The sequence below is a fragment of the Heterodontus francisci genome, chromosome 23, assembly GCF_036365525.1.
Source record: "Heterodontus francisci isolate sHetFra1 chromosome 23, sHetFra1.hap1, whole genome shotgun sequence".
Classification (NCBI taxonomy): Eukaryota; Metazoa; Chordata; class Chondrichthyes; order Heterodontiformes; family Heterodontidae; genus Heterodontus; species Heterodontus francisci.
The window spans coordinates 67664798-67685754 of NC_090393.1; the positions used below are offsets into that span (position 1 = coordinate 67664798).

Here is a 20957-nt window from a genome sequence, read left to right on the forward strand (position 1 = left end):
TAAGAGAGAGAGGGGGGCGGGAGGGAGAGAAAGAGAGAGAGGGGGGCGGGGAGGGAGAGAAAGAGAGAGAGGGGGGCGGGGAGGGAGAGAAAGAGAGAGAGGGGGGCGGGGAGGGAGAGAAAGAGAGAGAGGGGGGCGGGGAGGGAGAGAAAGAGAGAGAGGGGGGCGGGGAGGGGAGAGAAAGAGAGAGAGGGGGGCGGGGAGGGAGAGAAAGAGAGAGAGGGGGGCGGGGAGGGAGAGAAAGAGAGAGAGGGGGGCGGGGAGGGAGAGAGAGAGAGAGAGGGGGGCGGGGAGGGAGAGAAAGGCCCCCCCAGTGATAGCTGGCAGCTTTCCAGCGCACCAGGGAGGGGCACCCCCGAGACACCACCCACCCCCTCCCCCGCCAAACCACCACCCTTACCTCGCCTGGCCACTACCAATCTGCCCGGCAAGGCAAACCAAATTTACCTCAGCCCTGGCTCAGTGTCCTCAACTGGGATGCAGCCAACAGCTCAATGAGAGGGAACTTCCTCCTCAAGCAGGTGGAAGTACCGCCTCTGAATATTTAAAGCCCGGGGACCCGAAAATGCAGGTCGGATCCCCTGGCTGGGCGGAAGCAGGTTCGTCACTGAATTTTACATCGCTGGCCAGCTCCTGTCCGCCCATCGTAAAATCCAGCCCCATGTTTAACCAATTTATTGGAGTTCTTTGAATTAACGTGCTGTGGATAAAGTGGATGGACTGTACTTAGATTTACAGAAGGCATTCAATAAGGTGTTATATCAAAGGTTATTACGGAAAATAAAAGCTGAAGGTGTAGGGCGTAATATATTGGCATGGATAGGAGATTGGCCAGCTAACAAGAAGAGAGTAGGCATAAATGGGTCATTTTCTGGTTGGCAAGATGTAACAAGTGGTGTGCCACAGGCATCAGTGCTAGGGCCTCAGCCTTTTACAATTCATATAAATGACTTGGATGAAGGCACCGAAGGTATGGTTGCTAAATTTGCTGATGACACAGAGATATATAGGAAAGTAAGTTGTGAAGAGGACATAAAGAGGCTACAAAGGATATAAATAGGTTAAGTGAGTGAGCAAAGATCTGGCAAATGGAGTTTAATGTGGGAAAAATGTTGAAATTGTCCATTTTGACAGGAATAAAAAAAGATGCATATTATCTAAATGGTGAGAGGTTGCAGAGCTCTGAGATGCAGAGAGATCTGAGTGTCCTAGAGCATGAATCGCAAAAGGTTAGTATGCAGCTTCAGCAAGCAATAAGGAAAGCTATTAGAATGTTATCGTTTACTGCGAAGGGAATTGAACACAAAAGTAGGGAGATAATGCTTCAGTTATACAGGGCATTGGTGAGACCAGATCTGGAGTATTGGTCTCATTTAAGGAAGAATGTAAATGCATTGAAAGCAGTTCAAAGTAGCTTTACTAGACTAATACCTAGAATGTGTGGGTTGTCTTATGGAGGAAAGGTTGGATAGGCTAGGCTTGTATCTGCTGAAGTTTAGAAGAGTAAAAGTCGACTTGATAGAAACATAAAAGATCCTGAGGGGTCTTTGCACGGTGGATGTGGAAAAGAGGTTTCCTCTTGTGGAGAATCTAGAACTAGTGCTCTCTGTTTAAAATAAGGGGTCACCCATTTAAGACAGATGAGAAATTTTTTCCGAGGGTTGAGTGTCTTTGGAACTCTCGTCCTCAGAAGGCAGTGAAAGCAGAGTCTTTGAGTATTTTTAACTCAGAGGTAGACAGATTCTTGATAAGTAAGAGGGTGAAAGGTTGTCGGGGATAGATGGGAATGTGGAGTTGAGGTTACAATCAGATCAGACATGATCTTGTTGAATTGCAGAGCAGGCTTGAGGGGCCAAGTGGCCTACTCCTGTTTCTAATTAGTATGTTTGTATATAAAATGGGTTTGGAATTGGGGCAGATATATACAGGGGTGGAATCCTTGAATCAAGAACTCCTGCCTGAAGTTGGCTAGCAGGGTGGTTACGTGACCGACTGGTTTGACCAGGTCTGTTCTGTGTATTGTATGGGAACAAGGGATAGCTCTTCTGTTCCAACACTGTCTGCTAATATGCAAAAATGTATTTCTGGCCAGGAGCCTGGCAATTCCTTGTAACAGGCCTTCTCTTCTTCCCAGCAACAATTTGAAATTTAATGTCCATGTGGCGAAATTAATATGCCTCATTCTTGGCAGATGGGGGCCTGCATGACTAGCACTAAAAGTCCAATTAGTGGCAGTTTGAATGTAGGCTATTAAATTCACATAATGAGAAGCCAATAACTAAAGAACTGAATACCATTCCCACTATTCTAAGAGTTCTAATAATTCTGGAAGTTAAAAAATTATCCCTGATTATTTCAGCAATAATAGTAATTTACTTTTATTAACCCACAATAAACAGAAACAGCCCTACTGATATCAGAGGACTATACGAAAGCTCAATTCCTATCTGCACCAATGAGGTTAACAGACTCTTGCTGTATTGGCTTGGAACCATCTTAATTCAGTTGGACGTGAAGCAAGATCTTTCACAGGTGAGGAGACCAAGTTGAAACCCTTAAGGAAGTGTGACGATGCACATCTTTAACTACTGAAATGTCCCAAAATTTGGAGAAACCATTTTGATAGGAACTGTTGTCGGCTGAAAAGAAGTTGTAGCCGTGGCAATACTGTTCTCAGTTCTGCAAACGTCGTGAAGTACAAATTCAGTTGTTTTTTCCACCTGCATAACTAATGATCAAGTGTCAAATGGCAGAGCAATTACACAATCCTAAGATCACACATGCTTTACAGTCTATATTTGAAGAGGGAAAATATATTCCGTAAGATCCCAATGCCTTCACTAAGTCAAAATGAAGCTTGATTTAACCAATGCTGCATTTCTGATCATTCCTGAATCAATCTGGTCTATTCTTGACTATCATACAGGGCGGCACAGTGGCGCAGTGGTTAGCACCGCAGCCTCACAGCTCCAGCGACCCGGGTTCAATTCTGGGTACTGCCTGTGTGGAGTTTGCAAGTTCTCCCTGTGTTTGCGTGGGTTTTCTCCGGGTGCTCCGGTTTCCTCCCACATGCCAAAGACTTGCAGGTTGATAGGTAAATTGGCCATTATAAATTGCCACTAGTATAGGTAGGTGGTAGGGAAATATAGGGGCAGGTGGGTATGTGGTAGAAATATGGGATTAGTGTAGGATTAGTATAAATGGGTGGTTGATGGTCGGCACAGACTCGGTGGCCCGAATGGCCTGTTTCAGTGCTGTATCTCTGAAAAAAAAAGAAACTGTGCCTTAAGTTCGAGATCTCTGCATTTGGCATATAGTGAAGGTGCTGAGTTGCAAAAGGTTTCTTCCAGACAATGCAATACGGTGGGCCCTATTGTTTAACTTGCAACAGTCTAAGCAGTAAAAAACCTGGTGATTTTGAAATCAGCTGCTATCAAACAGAGCAAGGAACGCTGCCATCAGCAGTGAATGCAAAAAAAAAGCATCACTATAGGTAGAAATTAATTTTGGAGAGTTAAAAATCAAAATTAAAATCTTGTCAATCTTAAGTCTTACAAGAATTTTTGTGAAAAGATCATGCAGTGGCTCAAGTTAAACCTTTCCTGGTTTGTTAGACAAAATGTCTGCTCAAAACAATCTCAGGTTTTCTTTCGTGAACAGGTATTTTGTACAGCCAGGGTGGGGAAGAGTGCATGACCAATTTGTTTGCTGTATAGCATTAATCTCTGCAACAGGACGATACACTCCCAATTTGAATGGATGCCCATTCATCTGAACATGGAACCTGAAGCAAGGTGTAGTGTTTGGAGTAAGGCCAATCACTGTATTAACAATGGATTGGTTAATGCATTAGTAACTACAATCCAATCTTACTTGTACTGTCAGTGAGATCCAAACGCCTCCAGACAAGGATATGTTTTGTTATTATTGGGTTTTTTTTTAAATTAAAAGAGAGGAAAGTTATTGCTCCTGGGCACATTTTTAATCCCTGGCTCGAGTGGCATCTGGCAGGCTCAGCAAATTTGTCAAATGTAGAAGTTGGCAGAAAAGGATTGTGGAATAATTAAAAGTACTGACACTTCTCATTTTATGACCAGCCAAAACCCAGCTGTCTTTAAATTGCCAGTGCTCGTCAAGAATTTTATTTGTTATTTTGCACTTTGTTACTCGCATATCATGATTTCAGTTTTACCTGTCCAGACATGGTGTCACTGTGGTAAAGAATTCAATCAAATCCATTCCCTCCATAAGACACATACAGTTGCCTCACGATTCTATGCAATTCACTTATTTCTTCAGGGAAGCAATCACATACCCAATCACCAATACATTTCCCAAGACCAGAACAACCCCCAGAAAAAGACTTACAGGTCCCATCACATCATTCAACTGCTTAACGATTCTACGGTTTTTGCCTCCAGTAGCCTACCCAGAAGTCCATTCGAAACTGACCTTTACATGAAGAATAATTTCCAGACACCATTTTGAAATGATGTTTTGCATTTGCAACATCCATCTTATGTACTTCTATGAAGTCCTTTTTTTAAAAATCAGCTTTCAAATTCTATGTTGCCTCATTTAGAGCCTCATCAAATTTAGAGTCAAATTTTACAAATTTCATGGACACAGCATTTTAAGAATAGTGGATTTCACATATTTAAATTGTAAATTTCATGGTGTCATAACAAGTCATGAAAATGATCTATTTGAAACAAAAAAAGGACAAGGGAGGGTTTTCATTTCAATATTGTATACTCAAAAATTATTGTTAAAAAGCGGACTATGAACAGGTGACATTCTTGACTCATTGAAGTCAGTGGTTGAACGTGAACATGGAGTAACCTGCAACTGTCTCTGTCTTCATTCCCTGTCTTTGCGCTGTGAACACCTGTCTGTATTTAGACACAGCGCTCTCTGTATCCAGAGTTAGTTGGAATTGGCAGACAGCACCGTGTTAGCCTTGCAAGGTGGGGAATTCTACATTCCAGAGTTCCAAAACTGCAGCACAGGCAAAGTACAATCTGCTTCTTCTGCACTACTTTTATAAGCAGGAGCCTTACAGTTCTTGTCAAAGCCAGGAATCGCATCAAACGAGTTTAAATGCATTTGTGCTGGGTCAGATACAGACAGCTTTCAGGAACACCGCAAAAGGATACTGAAACCTCAGCCGTTTTTTCTTCACCGCTTGATTCTTCCCTGTAGCAGTAATATTAGAGTCATAGAGAGATACAGCACTGAAACAGGCCCTTCGGCCCACCGAAACTGTGCCGACCATCAACCACCCATTTATACTAACCCTACATTAATCCCATTTCCCTCTCACATCCCCACCTTCCCTCAATTCTCCTACCACCTACCTAAACTAGGGGCAATTTACAATGGCCAATTTACCTGCCAACCTGCAAGTCTTTGGCATGTGGGAGAAAACTGGAGCACCCGGAGGAAACCCACGCGGTCACAGAGAGAACTTGCAATCTCCGCACAGGCAGTACCCAGAACCGAACCCGGGTCACTGGAGCTGTGAGGCTGCAGTGCTAAACACCGCGCCACTGTGCCGCCCCTAATTATTGTTTGAGCTTGCTCGCCATGCAAGAAAACATCTGTTGAGCATAGGCATTTAATTCAGCATCAGAGTGGTGTTCGTTGCACTGTCCTTCAGCCCAGAACAGTACATCCATTACTTTAATGTAAGCTTTGTGGATTGTGACGTGTCGAGATTCAAAACAACTGATTAAATCCATCAGTTGTGTAGTATTCTTGGTAACAAACTGAACCTCATTAAGTTGAAGATCGTTGAGAAGGGTTACAATGTCTGTTAAAACTTATGTTTTCAGTGTCAGTGTAAGCTCTTCGGAGACAAAGTCTGGGTATTATTTCAGGGAAGCTGCATGATATTAGATTCATAGAGTCACTTATGGCATAGAAGGAGGCCATTTGGCCCATCAAGTTGATGCCAACTCTCCAGTGAGCTAGTCAGTCAGTCCCACTCTCCCGCTCAATCCCCGTAGCCCTGCAAGTATATTTCCATCAAGGGGCTATCCAATTTCCTCTTGAAGTCACTGATTGCCTCCGTTCCACTATCCTTGTGGGCAACGAGTTCCAGGTCATCACCACCCGCTGCAAAAAACACTTCTTCCCCATATTGCCCCTGCATCTCTTGCCCAAAACCTTCAATGTGTCCCCAGTCCTTCTACCATCAGTTAATGGGAACAGTTTTTCCTTGTCTAACATAACTAACTAAGCCTGTCATAATTTTGTACATTTGCATTAAACCTCACCCAATCTCAGAATAGAAACATAGAAAAATAGGAGTAGGCCATTCGGACCTTCGAGCCTGCTCCGCCTGATCATGGCTGATCATCCAAACTCAGTAACCTGTTCCCACTTTCTCCCTGTATCCCTTGATCCCATTAGCCCCAAGAACTATACCTAACTCTTTCTTGAATATATTTAATGATTTGGCCTCAACTGCTTTCCATGGTAGAGAATTCCAAAGGTTCACCACTCTGAGTGAAGAAATCTCTCATCTCAGTCCTAAATGGCTTATCCCCTATCCTTAGACCCTGGTCCTAGACTCCCTCACCATCGGGAACATCCTTCCTGCATCTAGTCTGCCCAGTCCTGTCACAATTTTGTAGGTTTCTATCAGATCCCCTCTCATTCTTCTAAACTCTGGCAAATACAAGCCTAATTGGCCCAATCGCTCTCCATACGTCAGTCCGGCCATCCCAGGAATCAGTCTGGTGAATCGTCGCTGCACTCCCTCCATAGCAAGAACATCCTTCCTCAGATAAGGAGGCCAAAACTGAAGACAATACTCCAGATGTGGTCTCACCAAGGCCTTGTATAACTGCAGCAAGACATCCTTGCTCCTGTACTCGAATCCTCTAGCTAAGGCGGCCAATATACCATTTGCAGCCTGAAGTGCCTGCTGCACCTGCATGCTTACTTTCAGCGACTGGTGCACAAGGACACCCAGGTCTCGCTGCACCTCTCCCTTTCCCAATCCATCACCATTCAGATAATAATCTGCCTTTCTGTTTTTGCCACCAAAGTGGATAACCTCACATTTATCCACATTATACTGCATCTGCCATGTATTTGCCCACTCACTCAACCTGTTCAAATCACACTGGAGCTTCTCTGCATCCTCCTCACAGCTCAAACTCCCACCCAGCTTTGTGTCGTCTGCAAACTTGGATATCTTACATTTAATTCCCTCATCTATATCATTAAATATATACTGTGAGTAGCTGGAGGCCTGGCACTGATCCCTGCGGTACCCCCACTAGTCACTGCCTGCCACTCGGAAAAAGACCCATTTATTCCTACTCTTTGTTTGCTGTCTGCCAACCAGTTCTCTATCCATGTCAGTACCTTACCCCCAGTACTGTGTGCTTTAATTTTGCATGCTAATCTCTTATGTGGGACCTTATCGAAAGCCTTCTCAAAGTCCAAATACACCACATCCACTGGTTCTCCCTTATCTATTCTACTAGTTACATCCTCAAAAAATTCCAGTGATCCTGTCATTGTTTTCCAAGTGCTCTGCTATTACATTTTTTATAACGGACTCTAGAATTTTCCTCACTACTGATGTCAGGCTAACCGGTCTATAATTCCCTGTTTTCTCTCTACCTCCTTATTTAAATAGTGGGGTTACATTAGCTACCCTGCAACCCATTGGAACTGTTCCAGAGTCTATAGAATTTTGAAAAATGACCAGCAATGTATCTACTATTTCTAGGGCCACTTCCTTAAGTACTCTGGGATGTAGATCATCAGGCCCAGGGGATTTATCGACCTTCAATCCCATCAATTTCCCTTACACTATTTCCCTACTAATACTGATTTCATGCAGTTCCTCCTTCTTACTAGACCCTATGTTCCCCAACATTTCTGGGAGGTTATTTGTGTCCTCCTTTGTGGCGACAGAACCAAAGTATGTACTTAACTGGTCTGCCATTTCTTTGTTCCCCATAATAAATTGCCCCATTTCAGACTGTAAGGGACCCACATTTGTCTTCACTAATCTTTTTCCCTTCACATATCTATAGAAGCTTTTACAGTCAGTTTTTATGTTCTCTCCAAGTTTACTCTCATACTCTATTTTCCCTTTCTTAATCAATCCCTTTGTGCTCCTTTGCTGAATTCTAAACTGCTCCCAGTCCTCAGGTTTGCTGCTTGTTCTGGCCATTTTATATTTCTCCTCCTTGGATCTAATACTATCCCTAATTTCTTTGTAAGCCATGGTTGAGCCATCCTTCCTGTTTTATTTTTGCACCAGACAGGAATGAACAATTGTTGTAATTCATCCATGCGTTCTTTAATTGCTAGCCATTGCCTATCCACTTTAAGTAAAGTTCCCCAATCTATCATAGCCAACTCGCGCCTCATACCTTCATGGTTTCCTTCTTACAGATTCAGGACCCGAGACTCGGAATCAACTCTCGCACTCTCCATCTTAATGAAGAATTCTATCATGCTATGGTCCCTCCTCCCCAAGGGACCCCGCACAACAAGACTGTTAACTAATCCTTTCTCATTACACAATACTCGGTCTAGGATGGCCTGTTCTCTAGTTGGTTCCTCAACGTCTTGGTCCAAAATACCATCGCGCATGCACTCCAAGAATTCCTCTACAGTATTATTGCTAATTTCGTTTGACCAATCTATATATAGATTAAAGTCACCCATAATTACAGTTGCACCCTTATTGCATGCGTCTCTAATTTCCTGTATAATGCCATCCTCTACATCACTACTGTTGTTTGGGGGTCAATATATAACCCCCACCAACATTTTCTGCCCCTTGGTGTTTCTTAGCTCCACCCATGCAGATTCCACATCAGGATTCTCTGAGCTAATATCCTTTCTCACTATTGTATTGATTTCCTCTTTTACTAACACTACTCCACCTCCTTTCCCTTTTTGCCTGTCCTTCCTAAATACTGAATACCCTTGGATTCCCACCCTTGGTCAGGCTGCAGGTATGTCTCTGTAATCGCAACTATATCATATCCATTTACATCTATTTGCACGGTTAATTCGTCTACCATATTGCTAATACTCCGCGCACTGAGACACAATGCCTTTCGGCTTATCTTTTTAACATTCTTAGTCATCTTATCATTATTTCGCACTATGGCCCTATTTGTTTCTTGCCCTTGATTTCTATGCCTTCCACTTTTGCCTTTTTGTTTCCTGTCTTTCGTTTCTATCCTGGTTTCCTCCTCCTCAGTCTCCCCGCTCAGGTTCCCATCCCCCTGCCATTCTAGTTTAAATCCTCCCCAACAGCACAAGCAGACGCCCCCGCAAGGACATCGGTTACAGTCCTGCCTGGGTGTAACCAGTCCTGCTTGTACAGGTCCCACCTTCCCCAGAACCAGTCCCGATGTCCCAGGAATCTAAATCCCTCCCTCCTGCACCATTTCTCAACCACTCATTCATCTGTCCATTCTCCTGTTCCTATACTCACTAACACGTGGCACAGGAAGTAATCCTGAGATTACTACCTTTGAGGTCCTGCTTTTTAATTTAGCTCCTAACTCCTTAAATTCATCTTGCAGGACCTCATCCATTTTCTACCTATGTCATTGGTATCACAACCACTGGCTGTTCACCCTCCCCCTTCAGAATGTCCTGCAGCCGCTCCGAGACATCCTTGACCCCAGCACCAGGGAGGCAACATCCCATCCTGGAGTCTCGTTTGTGGCCACAGAAACGCCTGCCTGTTCCCCTTACAATTGAATCTCCTATCACTATGGCTCTCCCAGTCTTTCACCCCCCTCCCCCTCATGCAGCAGAGCCATCTGTGGTGCCACGAATTTGGCTGTTGCTGCTTTCCCCTGGGAAGCCATCCCCCCCTCAACAGTATCCAAAGTGGTATATCTGTTAGAGAGGGGGATGACCCCAGGGGACTCCTGCACTACCTGCCTGCGCTTACTATGCCGCCTGGTGGTCACCTGGACCTTTTCTGCCTGTGCAGCCATTACCTGCTGTGTGACCACCTCGTTAAATGTGCTATCCACGACGTCCTCAGCATCACGGATGCTCCACAGTGAATCCACCCGCACCTCCAGCTCCGTAATGTGGGTAGCCGGTAACTGCAGATGGATACACTTCCTGCACACATGGTCGTCAGAGACACTGGAAACGTCCCTGATTTCCCAAATAGCGCAGGAGGAGCATATCACGGGGCTGAGCTCTCCTGCCATGACTTACCTTTAGATTAGTTACTCCCTTTAATTAAAATATACTAATTATGCTAGGGGCCTTGTTCTACTCCAAACACTACTCACTACAATCTAAAGTCCTTAATAAATTACACTAAATTAAAAAAACACACTTTAGTAGTACTGACCTTATCACTTATACGGTAGGTTTAAAAAAAGAACTTTCCCCTGATTTTTTTTAAAAGCTGTTACTCACCAACCAATCACCTTGCAGCTTTCTTGTGATGTCACTGTTGACTTTTTTTTTCAAACTCCGGCACGTCTGGACTGCTCTCCGCTCCGGGAAGATAAATGACTGGAACTCAATCCTCAGGCTCTATTTATCCTCTTCTCTCGCTCAGTGTTCTCCCCACAGGTCCGTTCCAATCCCGGAAGGTAATCATACAGAAACAGTGCCAAAGGGATGTTTTACATCCACTCTGTTTAATCTCTCATCTGAGAAACACCACCTCCAACAGTGCAGCAGTCCTTCAGTACTGTACTGGAGTATAAGCCTTGATTTTTGTGAAGTCGTGGAGTGGGACTTGAACCCAGAATCTTGTGAGTCAGAGGCAAGCGTTCAACCAACTGAGCCATGGCTGACACTGTACTACCCAAAACAAAGAATTCCAACTGTAATTACTGGCTCTGGAGGAAGGACAATGTTTTGTTCCCCAATTTCAGCCAGCTCAGCTGCATTTGGAATCTGTTGCCTGTATCGAAGCTTGCAGCTAGGGCAGTGTTTTAAGATCTTTTTAATGTAGCTGACCAGTTAGTCAACGTTCCCAAACTTGTAATATGGTCAGCACAGATTTCAAAAACTTTATCATGTAAGTTGCATTGTCACTAATGAAAGCAGACACTTTGAAAATATGGTGCAGATTTCAACAAACGATTTTGATTATCGCTTGGGAAACTGTGGTTTAATTAACAGCTTCGAAGTGCACCCAGTCAGCAAGCACGGTTAACTTTGTGGAACAAATGTAATATTTCCAAATTTGCTGAGGACACAAAACTAGGGGGCAAACCCTCCGCTGGTTGGAGTCATACCAAGTGCAAAGGAAGATGGTTGCGGTTGTTGGAAGTCAATCATCTGAGCTCCAGGACATCACTGCTGGAGTTACTCAGGGTAGTGTCCTAGGCCCAACCATCTTCAGCTGCTTCATCAATAACCTTCCTCCAATCACAAGGTCAGAATGTTCGCTGATGATTGCACAACGTTCAGAACCATTCGCAACTCCTCAGATACTGAAGCAGTCCGTGTAGAAATGCAGCAAGAGCTGGACAGCATCCAGGCTTGGGCTGATAAGTGGCAAGTAACATTTGTGCCATACAAGTGCCAGGCAATGTCCATCTCCAACAAGAGAGAATCTAACCATCTCCCCCCTGACATTATCATCACTGAATCCCCCACTCTCAACATCCCGGGGGGGGCTACCATTGACCAGAAACCGAACTGGAGTAGCCATATGAATACCATGGTTACAAAAGTAGGTCAGAGGCTAGGAATCCTGTGGCAAGTAACTCACTTCCTGACTCCCCAAAGCCTGCCCAACATCTACAAGGCACAAGTCAGGAGTGTGATGGAATACTCTCCACTTGCCTGGATGAGTCCAGCTCCAACAACACTCAAGAAGCTTAGCTTTGACACCATCCAGGACAAAACAGTCTGCTTGATTGGCACCCCATTCACAACCATACACTCCCTCCACCGACGCAGTGGCAGCAGTGTGTACCATCTACAAAATGCACTGTACTGTAGGCTCCTTAACCAGCACCTTCCAAACCCACAACTTCTACCACCTAGAAGGACAAGGGCAGCAGATGCATGGGAACACCACAACCTGCAAGTGCCCCTCCAAGCCACACACCATCCTGACTTAACTATATTGCCGTTCCTTCACTGTCGCTGGGTCAAAATTCTGGAATCCCTTCCTAACAGCACTGTTGGTGTACCTACCCCGTATGGACTGCATCAGTTCAAGAAGACAGCTCACAATCACTTTCTCAAGGGCAACTAAGCATGGGCAATAAATGCTGGCCGAGCCAGCGACACTCACATCCCATGAACGAATAAAAAAAAAGTGGGAACTTAAGTTGTGAGGAGGATGCAAAGAGGCTTCAAGGGGACTTGGACATGCTAAATGAATGGGCAAGAACATCGCAGACAGAACATAATGTGAATAAGTATGAAGTTATCCACTTTGGTAGAAAAAACAAAGTATTTCTTAAATGGTGAGAGGTTGGGAAGTGTTGATGTCCAAAAGGACCTGGGTGTCCTTGTTCACGAGTCACTAAAAGCTAGCATGCAGTTGCAGCAAGTAATCAGGAAGGCAAATGGTATATTGGCCTTCTTCACAAGCGGTTTTGAGTACCAGAGCAAAAATGTCTTGCTGCAATTATACAGAGCCTTGGCGAGACCACATCTGGAGTATTGTGCACCGTTTTGGTTTCCTCATCTAAGGAAGGATGTACTTGCCATAGAGGGAGTTCATCAAATTAATCCCTGGGATGGTTGGATTGTTTTCATGAGGAGAGATTGAGGAAACTGGGCCTGTATTCAAGAGTTTTGAAGAATGAGGGGTAATCTCACTGAAACTTATAAAATTCTTACAGGGCATGACAGGGTCGATGTAGATAGGATGTTTCCCCTGGCTGGTGAGTCTAGAACCAGGGGACAGAGTCTCAGAATAAGGGGGTAGGTAATTTAAGATCGAGATGAGGAGGAATTTCTTCACTGAGAGGGTGGTAAATCTTTGGAATTCTCTACTCCAGAGGGCTGTCACTGAGCATGTTCAAGACAGAAATTGATAGATATCTGGATACTCATGACATCAAGGGATATGGTGATAATGCATTGAGGTAGATATTATCTATGATCTAATTGAATGGCAGAACAGTCTTGACAGGCTTAGTGGCCTATTCCTGCTATGTTCCGATATTCCTATGATTTTATGTCTGGGCAGCACAGTGGCGCAGTGGTTAGCACCGCAGCCTTACAGCTCCAGTGACCCGGGTTCAATTCTGGGTACTGCCTGTGTGGAGTTTTCAAGTTCTCCCTGTGTCTGCGTGGGTTTTCGCCGGGTGCTCTGGTTTCCTCCCACAGCCAAAGACTTGCAGGTTGACAGGTAAATTGGCCATTATAAATTGCCCCTAGTATAGGTAGGTGGTAGGGGAATATAAGGACAGGTGGGGATGTGGTAGGAATATGGGATTAGTGTAGGATTAGTATAAATGGGTGGTTTCTTTTCAGCACAGACTTGGTGGGCCGAAGGGCCTGTTTCAGTGCTGTATCTCTAAATAAATAAATAAAGGCCAAAGTTTATTTATTTCCATTTAGAGATACAGCACTGAAACAGGCCCTTCAGCCCAGAGTCTGTGCCGACCAACAACCACCCATTTATACTAATCCTACATTAATCCCATATTCCCTACCACATCCCCACCATTCTCCTACCACCTACCTACACTAGGGGCAATTTACAATGGCCAATTTACCAATCAACCTGCAAGTCTTTGGCTGTGGGAGGAAACCGGAGCACCCAGCGGAAACCCACGCAGTCACAGGGAGAACTTGCAAACTCCGCACAGGCAGTACTCAGAACTCACTGGTAGCACTCTCTTGCCCCTACTATATACTTGTGTAGAAGTACTGAATCTCATAGCCAGGGCAATAAAATATTTTTTTAAAAACTCATTTCTATCTTTATCCCATACCTTTAAAATCCATGGCAACCAGTTCATTAAAGTCACTTGCCAACGGAAGGCTCACAATAGCACGTGATATCCTTCTATTCTTCTTACATATTTCACACTTCGCTATTAATCTCATATGCTTTTTTCCAACTACACCTGCAATGCTTAGTAGGACTTTTACCTGTTGACAAATAGGGGGAGCAATTTGTCTCTAACTTTAAGACAATTTCTTTCCTTTTCTCCGATTATCTGATGCCATTAAAATACTTGTCCAACACACAGATTAGAAACATAAGGTTTTGTTAAGGGAATGCAATAATGTCCTGACTGGTATACAGCAGATCCAGTGACTTTCCAAAAATAATTGTCTCCTCATGCCCAACATCAAGTTTCCTTTGTGCCTTTTTCATAAAGTTTACTCAACAGCATAGGTAGCTCACGAAAAACTGTATTACTTATAAAATGACTTATTCCAGCTATTTTACATAGAATTACAACTCCCTTTAGTGCCCTCAGGTGTTATCTTAAAGCATGTGGTACTTTTATGAAAGCAAAATACTTCAAATGCTGGAAATCTGAAATAAAATCAAAAAATGCTGGAACTACTCAGCAAATCTGGCAACATCTGTGGAGAGAGAAGCAGAGAGAGTTTCAGGTCAGTGACCTTTCATCAGAACTGGCAAAGATTAGAAATGTATAGAAACATAGAAAATAGGAGTAGGCCATTCGGCCCTTCAAGCCTGCTCCACCATTCATTATGATCATGGTTGATCATCCAACTCAGTAACCTGTTCCTGCTTTCCCCCCATATCCTTTGATCCCTTTCGCCCCAAGAGCCATATCTAACTCCTTCTTGAAAACAATGTTTTGGCCTCAACTGCTTTCTGTGGTAGCGAATTCCACAGGCTCACTACTCTCTGGGTGAAGTAATTTCTCCTCATTTCAGTCCTGAAAGGTTTACCCCGTATCCTTAGACTATGACCCCTGGTTCTGGACTCCCCCACCATCGTGAACATCCTTCCTGCATCTCCCCTGTCGAGTTCTATTAGAATTTTATAGGTTTCTACAAGATCCCCCTTCACTCTTCTGAGCCCCAGCGAATATAATCCTAACCAACTCAATCTCTCCTCATACGTCAGTCCCGCCATCCCAGGAATCAGTCTGGTAAACCTTTGCTGCACTCCCTCTATAGCAAGAACATCCTTCCTCAGATAAGGAGACCAAAACTGCACACGATATTCCAGGTGTGGCCTCACCAAGGCCCTGTATAATTGCAGCAAGACATCCCTGCTCCTGTACTCTAATCCTCTCGCTACGAAGGACAACATACCATTTGCCTTTTTTACCGCCTGTTGCAGCTGCATGCTTACCTTCAGCGACTGGTGTACGAAAACACCCAGGTCTCGCTGCATATTCCCCTCTCTCACTTTACAGCCGTTCAGATAATAAATTGCCTTCCTGTTTTTGCTACCAAAGTGGATAACCTCACATTTATCCACATTATACTGCATCTGCCATGCATTAGCCCACTCACTCAACTTGTCCAAATCACCCTGAAGCCTCTCTGCATCCTCCTCAACTCACCCTTCCAACCAGTTTTGTGTCATCTGCAAATTTGGAGATATTACATTTAGTTCCCTCGTCTAAATCATTAATATATATTGTGACTAGCTGGAGTCCTAGCACCGATCCCTACGGTACCTCACTAGTCACTGCCTGCCATTTGGAAAAAGACCCGTTTATTCCTACTCTTTGTTTTCTGTCTGCCAACCAATTTTCTATCCATCGCAATTCACTACCCCCAATCCCATGTGCTTGAATTTTACACCCTAATCTCTTATGTGGGACTTTGTCGAAAGCCTTCTGAAAGTCCAAATAAACCACATCCACTGGCTCCCCCTCATCAACTCTACTAGTTACATCCTCGAAGAATTCAAGTAGATTTGTAAAGCATGATCTCCCTTTCGGAAATCTATGCTGACTCTGTCCGATTCTACCACTGTTCTCCAAGTGCTCTGTTATAAAATCTTTGATAATGGACTCTAGAAGTTTCCCCACTACCGATGTCAGGCTGACTGGTCTATAATTCCCTGTGTTCTCTCTGCCTCCCTTTTTAAATAGTGGGGTTACATTAGCTAACCTCCAATCTGTAGGAACTGTTCCAGAGTCTGTGGAATCTTGGATGACCACCAATGCATCCACTATTTCCCGGGCCTGCTGCACCTGCATGTTAACTTTGAGCATTCCTTGTACGAGTAACTCCAAGTTTCTCTGAACATCAACACTTACCAGTTTCACACTTTTTCAAAAATATTCTGCTTTTCTATTTTTACAACTAAAGTGAACAACTTCACACTTCCCTACATTGGCCATCTTGTTGTCCACACACTTAACCTGTCTATATCTCTTTGCAGCCTCTCTACATCCTCCACACAGCCTTCCTTTCCATCGAGCTTTGTATCATCAGCAAACCTAGATACAATACTCTCTATCTCTCCATCTAAGTCATTAACCACGGGTTGAGAGACCTCTTAGTTCAATGACCTCTCCTAATGTCCTCTTCTTTCCCAGCACTAAATGACAACTCAGAACGGGGAGGCGGTGGTGTAGTGGTAATGTCACAAGACTAGTAATCCAGAGCCCAGGTTAATGCTTTGCGGGGCATGGGTTCGAATCCCACCACGGCAGCTGTTGAAATTTGAATTCAATTAATAAATCCAGAATTAAAAGCCATGAAATCATTGTCGACTGCAGTAAAAACCCATCTGGTTCACTAATGTCCTTAAGGGAAGGAAATCTGCTGTCCTTACCTGGTCTGGCCGACATATGACTCCAGACCCACAGCAATGTGCCCTCGCAAGCAACTCAGTTCAAAGGCAACAAATGCTGGCCTAGTCAGTGACGCCCATACCCCACAAACGAATAAAAACGTACTGGTATTTTATATAACTTGACAATAAATCAAAACAAAGTCCAAATAAATCAATCATATTCTTCTTTTCAAGAGGACTTGTGGATCAATTTAAAGGTAATCTGTTTTGTTGTATCTTTCTTAATAGCATCCAGTAAAGTCAATTCAATGCGCATTTGTACTGAGGAGCTATTCCCTGAAGCAGGAACTTGCTTTACTGCACTTCTGAAAACAAGTGCCCATCTATAACAGAACTATGCTAGTTTTGTCTTCTGGAGTCCATCGTACATACATACATGGGGAAGTAAGCAGAAAGAACAGCCCTGATCTGCATTTTAATACTTCAAAAGTCTTTGAGAGGCAGCAAGGTGGCTAGTCCATTGGTATTCCCAAAAACAATGGTCCCCAGGAAGGTGTGGCTGAACACTTTGGCACATAGTCCTTCAATAGCTTTTCACATCTCCTCCTTCAGAACTTGAATGGGTCTGAAACTGTAAATTTTAACTTTGAGAAGATTTAATTCATGAACAGACAGGTGCTGGGTTAATACAAAATATTTAGCATTCCCTTGGCCCTTGATAGGTAAATGCGCTGACCACTGAAGCTTATAGACCAGAAGGTCCCAGATTCAATTCCCCAATCTGTGCTCAGTAGGCAGTTGTGATGCAACAAATGATCTCACCTCTCTCAGGCCACAGAGAGGAAAATTAGTCAGGACCCCATTCCTGATGGGTTGATGCTGGTAAGGACAGGATTGAACTCAATGGTCACATCACTTAAATATGAAAAATGGTCCCTTGGATGAGTCATCAGAGGCCCCCTGCTGCTGATACCACCATACCCCAGTATCAGCCAATATAGAGTGTAAATAGCTGTGGCCCCAGTACTGGGGTACCCCATTATTTACTGCCTGCCAACTTGAAAATGCCCCATTTATGCCCACTCTCTGCTTCCTGTCTGTTAACCAATCCTCTATCCACATTAATATATTTCCAACACCATGAGCCGTTATCTTGCCGATTAATCTTTTATGTGGCACCTTATCGAATGCCTTTTGGAAATCCAGGTAGACCACATCTATTGGTTCCCCTTCATCTACCCTACTAGTTCTTTCTTTTGGGCCTCCTTATCTCGAGAGACAATGGATACGCGCCTGGAGGTGGTCAGTGGTTTGTGAAGCAGTGTCTGGAGTGGCTATAAAGGCCGATTCTAGAGTGACAGGCTTTTCCACAGGTGCTACAGAGAAATTTGTTTGTTGGGGCTGTTGCACAGTTGGCTCTCCCCTTGCGCCTCTGTCTTTTTTCCTGCCAACTAAGTCTCTTTGACTCGCCACATTTTAGCCCCGTCTTTATGGCTGCCTGCCAGCTCTGGCGAATGCTGGCAACTGACTCCCACGACTTGTGATCAATGTCACAGGATTTCATGTCGCGTTTGCAGACGTCTTTATAGCGGAGACATGGACGGCCGGTGGGTCTGAACACAAAAGTCCGAGTGTATCAGGCTTGTGTCCTCAGTACCTTGCTCTATGGCAGCGAGGCCTGGACAACGTATGTCAGCGAAGAGCGACGTCTCAATTCATTCCATCTTCGCTGCCTCCGGAGAATACTTGGCATCAGGTGGCAGGACCGTATCGCCAACACAGAAGTCCTCGAGGCGGCCAACATCCCCTACTAGTTACATGCTCAAAAAACTGTACTAAATTTGTCAAACAGGATCTCCCTTTAGTAAAACAATGCTGACTTGTTCTAATCATATGATGCTTTTGTAAGTGCAATGCTAAGACTTCTTTAATAACAGTTTCCAGCATCTTCCCAACCACTGATGTTAGGCTAACAGGCTTGAAGTGCCCGGTTTTCTCTCTACCTCCTTTTTTGAAAAGCGGTGTAACATTTGCTCACTTCCAATCTGATGGGACCATTCCTAAATCTAAGGAATTCAGGAAAATCATAGCCAGTGCATCCACTATTTCTGCAGCTGTCACTTTTAGAACCCTAGGGTGTAGGCTAAGGCTGAAGCATTTGCAATAATCTTCAACCAGAAGTGCCGAGTTGATGATCCATCTCGACCTCCTCCTGAAGTCCCCAGCATCACAGATGCCAGACTTCAGCCAATTCACTCAGCGTGATCTCAAGAAACGACTGAAGACACTGGATACTGCAAAAGCTATGGGCCCTGACAATATTCCGGCAATAGTACTGAAGACCTGTGCTCCAGAACTTGCTGCGCCCCTAGCCAAGCTGTTCCAGTACAGCTACAACACTGGCATCCACCCTACAATGTGGAAAATTGCCCAGGTATGTCCTGTACACAAAAAGCAGGACATATCCAACCCGGCCAATTACCGCCCCATCAGCCTACTCTCAATTATCAGTAAAGTGATGGAAGGTGTCATCAACAGTGCCATCAAGCAGCACTTGCTTAGCAATAACCTGCTCAGTGACGCTCAGTTTGGGTTCCGCCAGGGCCACTCAGCTCCCGACCTCATTACAGCCTTGGTTCAAACATGGACAAAAGAGCTGAACTCAAGAAGTGAGGCGAGAGTGACTGCGCTTGACATCAAGGCAGCATTTGACCGAGTATGGCATCAAGGAGCCCGAGCAAAACTGAGGTCAATGGGAATCAGGGGGAAAACCCTCCGCTGGCTGGAGTCATACCTAGCGCAAAGGAAGATGGTTGTGGTTGTTGGAGGTCAATCATCTGAGCTCCAGGACATCACTGCAGGGGTTCCTCAGGGTAGTGTCCTCGGCCCAACCATCTTCAGCTGCTTCATCGATGACCTACCTTCAATCATAAGGTCAGAAGTGGGGATGTCCGCTGATGATTGCACAATGTTCAGCACCATTCGTGACACCTCAGATACTGAAGCAGTCCATGTAGAAATGCAGCAAGACTTGGACAATATCCAGGCTTGGGCTGATAAGTGACAAGTAACATTCGCGCCACACAAGTGGCGGGCAATGACCATCTCCAACAGGGAGAGAATCTAAACATCTCCCCTTGACATTCAACGGCATTACCATTGCTGAATCCCCCACTATCAACATCCTAGGGGGCTACCATTGACCAGAAACTGAACTGGAGTAGCCATATAAATACCGTGGCTACAAGAGCAGGTCAGAGGCTAGGAATCCAGAGGCGAGTAACTCACCTCCTGACTCCCCAAAGCCGGCCCAACATCTACAAGGCACAAGTCAGGAGTGTGATGGAATACTCTCCACTTGCAGAAGCTCGACAGCATCCAGGACAAAGCAGCCCGCTTGATTGGCACCCCATCTAAAACATTCACTCCCTCCACCACAGACGCACAGTGGCAGCAGTGTGTACCATCTACAAGATGCACTACAGCAATGCACCAAGGCTCCTTAGACAGCACCTTCCAAACCCGCGACCTCTACCAACTAGAAGGACAAGGGCAGCAAATACATGGGAACACCACCACCTGCAAGTTCCTCTCCAAGTGACACACCATCTTGACTTGGAACTATATCATCGTTCCTTCACTGTCGCTGCATCAAAATCCTGGAACTCCCTTCCTAACAGCACTGTGGGTATACCTACCCCAAATGGATTGCAGCGGTTCAAGAAGGCAGCTCACCACCACCTTCTCAAGGGCAATTAGGGATGGGCAATAAATGCTGGCCTAGCCAGCGACGCCCACATTCCTGAGTGAATAAAAAAAAAGGCCATCTCGTCCCGGGGACTTGTGAGCTTTTAGTCCAAGTTTCTCCAATACATTTTCTCGACTGATATCAATATCCTCATTCTCTTCGCCCTTAGGTTACTGCCTATTTCTAGTATGGAGCTTGTGTCTTCTACTGTGAAGACGGACAAAATATTTGTTCAATGCCTCTGATGATTTCTCCTGTCTCTGCCTCAAAGGGACCAACATCTACTTTAGCTACTCTCTTCCTTTTTATGTACTTATAAAAGCTCCTGCAATCTGTTTTTATATTGCTAGCTAGTTTACTCTCATTCTATTTTTTTCCCCTTTTTATCAACTTTTTGGTGGCCCTTTGCTGGTTTCTAAAACACTCCCAATCAAAATCACAGAATAATACAGTTAAGAGGCCCTTCGGCCCATCGAGTCTGCACTGATGCATTAAAAACACCTGACCTGTCTACCTAATCCCATTTGC

General features: G+C 44.6%; 1 protein-coding gene and 1 long non-coding RNA gene across 13 annotated transcripts in view; one reads left to right on the forward strand and one right to left on the reverse strand.

Moving 5' to 3' along the window:
- Positions 1-20957, reverse strand: part of specc1la (sperm antigen with calponin homology and coiled-coil domains 1-like a) — a 575263-nt gene that overhangs the window by 432338 nt on the left and 121968 nt on the right. The window lies entirely within an intron of this gene.
- The window catches only part of LOC137382889 (uncharacterized), a 54407-nt gene that overhangs the window by 18147 nt on the left and 15303 nt on the right, over positions 1-20957 (forward strand). The window contains exon 2 of the long non-coding RNA XR_010977307.1: positions 2400-2532. This is a non-coding gene — a long non-coding RNA (uncharacterized lncRNA). The remainder of the gene's footprint in view (positions 1-2399; positions 2533-20957) is intronic.